Below are 2,500 nucleotides of genomic sequence, written 5' to 3'. Positions count from 1 at the left end.
TATTTTTTCTGTTTCTTTGTTTTTTTTTTCTTTTTTTTTTATATATATATATGAATATATATATATATATATTTACATTATTTTGACTTTTCTTTTTATTTTTGTTGTTTTATTTAAAAACGCGTTTATTGTTTCTTTCTCTCTGTTTTTTTTTTTTTAACGATATTTCTCCTTTCTCTCTCTCTCTCTCTCTCTCTCTCTCTCTGTGTTTTTTATTTTGTTATTTATTTTTTATTTTGTTATATTTTTTTCTCTTTAATCGGCAACAACAGTATAATAACATTGAAGCACGGACGCAACACACAGCACAATTATATAGTAGTACACGTATAAACCATTCACCAATAGAAGCGGTATGATATATCACGGGTACAAAAGATTGATCCTCGAGAGATTTTCTCTGGCTTGTTTGGTTTTTGTTTTGTTTTGTTTTTTTTTTTTGTTTTTGTTTTTTGGTGAGATGAGGGATGAAAGTGAGGTTTTAACGGGGAAAGAGAAAGGATAAGATTTTTCGTCGAGTTACTTACATTGTCTTTTCCTAAAAAAAAAAAAAATCGTTTATTTATTATATTATATAATATATCCATAATATATAAAATTAATGTGTAAGAATTATATACGTTTATATTATTTTCATTATATATTATTATAAATTATTATATATTATTAATAAGAAAATTCGTAATGATCATTTAAATGTATAAATTAAGAGAGAAAAGAATGAGAAAGAAAGAAAAAAAGGAAGACAAGAGAAAAAAGAAAAAAATTAAAAAAGAAAAAGGAAGAAAGAAAAAGAAAGAAAATAAACGAGGAAAATAATAAATGGAAACGTATTGTTTAATAGAAAAATCATTTTAGCAGTTGAATTCGATCGTTGATGCGAAATAATATAAATCTTATCTTCTGGACAGAAGAGTGGGAAGATAAGATGAAAAAAAGAATATATGAGGAAATTAGCCTTTCAATTATTTTCAACTGTGTGTGTGTTTAAATATCGTTTTACTTGTTGACGACGAATTAATCGCCACAATCCTCTTCTTCATCTCGTCTTTAGATAATCCATGATAATCTTGATAATGTTGTTTCAATCTGTTTCGAAAACTAAACTTCATTGAACATAAATGACAATTGAATTTTTTCCTTTTGTTACCGCATTCTTCCTTTCGGTGACGTAACAAGCTGCTAGCCCATTTATAATCGTTCCCACATAATTCGCAAACGTAGTCGTAACGTTCTCGGGCTTTTTTTTTCTTAGATAACTTGTGAACTGTCAGAGTATGCTTCTCCAATTGATAATCATGATAATACTTGTTAGGGCATATAGAACAACGGAATTTCTTCTCTTTGTTGCCGCACTCTATCATTTGGTGACGCATCAAACTACTACGCCATTTGTAAGCCTTTGAACATCTGTTACAGACGAACAAACGACATTTTGGTAACAAGGTACGTTTTAAAGATCCTTCGGATAGGCATTCCTTAATGGTATTCATGGCCGATGACTGGTTCGTCGAAGAGGTTTCTGAAATTTAAAAAAAAGATTAAGTTTTAGCTACTGTTCTGTTTATTACGAGCTAGAGGGTGGTACCTGGGTCTTTTTATTTTTTTTCTTTTTTTTCTTTTTTTTTTTTTGATTCACCTACGACACTGTTCTTGAAAGGAAACGGGAAAAAATAGATTATTTGGTAATAGTGACGTAGAGGGAGTCCCAAGGACGGGATACGTTAATAATAATAACAACTAATTACTATTAACGATCGATCTTGGATATTACTTGGCTTCTTTTCAAATACTTAATTAATATTAATGAATGGGATTCAAATGAAATCACGAATTTTGTTTTTATATCATTTCTTTTTAACTATATTTATCTCGATTCGTGTTCTGTACAAATTGTACCTACCGAAATTCGTGTATCGCTGTTATTATTTATTTATTTCTAATGGTCGTGTTGGCATTTTTTAGCGCTTGCATTTAATTAATAAACGATACAACTGATTTTGAATAGACGAGACAATTTTTTTCGCACGCTTTACTCCTCTTTTCATCGTCATCGTCGTCGTCGTCATCATCATCATCATCATCATCATCATCATCATCATCATCATTGTCGAGAAATCAATGAGAATCACAGTTACGTTTTTTTTTTTATTTCTTTTTTGTTTTTGCTTTTGTTCTTTTTTTTTTCCTTTTTCTTTTTATTTTAATTAAATCCAATTTAATTCGTGAATAATTGTGCACCGATGAAACATATTTGTAAGTTGACAATAATAAAATAATAGACGTGACAAATGTGAAATCGTGTTATCAAAAGTTATCTCGATCGCACTATAGTTCTTAGGCTACATGCGCATTATTATATCGGACCAATCCACGATGATCCAATTAGATAATTCAAGGTAATACAAGAGCGTATATACCTTTGCAATAATTATTTAGTCGCTAGGATCACGTAAACTCGAAAATTGATTGAATTCGATTCGCTGACGATTCTGCGCAT

General features: G+C 29.5%; 1 protein-coding gene across 1 annotated transcript in view; it reads right to left on the bottom strand.

Moving 5' to 3' along the window:
- Nucleotides 1-1,531: 1,531 nt before the first annotated feature.
- The window catches only part of LOC146872575 (uncharacterized), a 4,087-nt gene continuing 3,118 nt past the window's right edge, over nt 1,532-2,500 (bottom strand). The window contains exon 2 of the mRNA XM_085661038.1: nt 1,532-2,500. This exon is cut by the window's right edge and continues 705 nt beyond it. The gene's annotated coding sequence lies outside the window, so the exon portion shown is untranslated.

The sequence above is a fragment of the Vespa mandarinia genome, chromosome 13, assembly GCF_050613455.1.
Source record: "Vespa mandarinia isolate Hongniang chromosome 13, ASM5061345v1, whole genome shotgun sequence".
NCBI classification, from domain to species: domain Eukaryota; kingdom Metazoa; phylum Arthropoda; class Insecta; order Hymenoptera; family Vespidae; genus Vespa; species Vespa mandarinia.
This window is presented reverse-complemented; position numbering and strand designations above follow the sequence as displayed.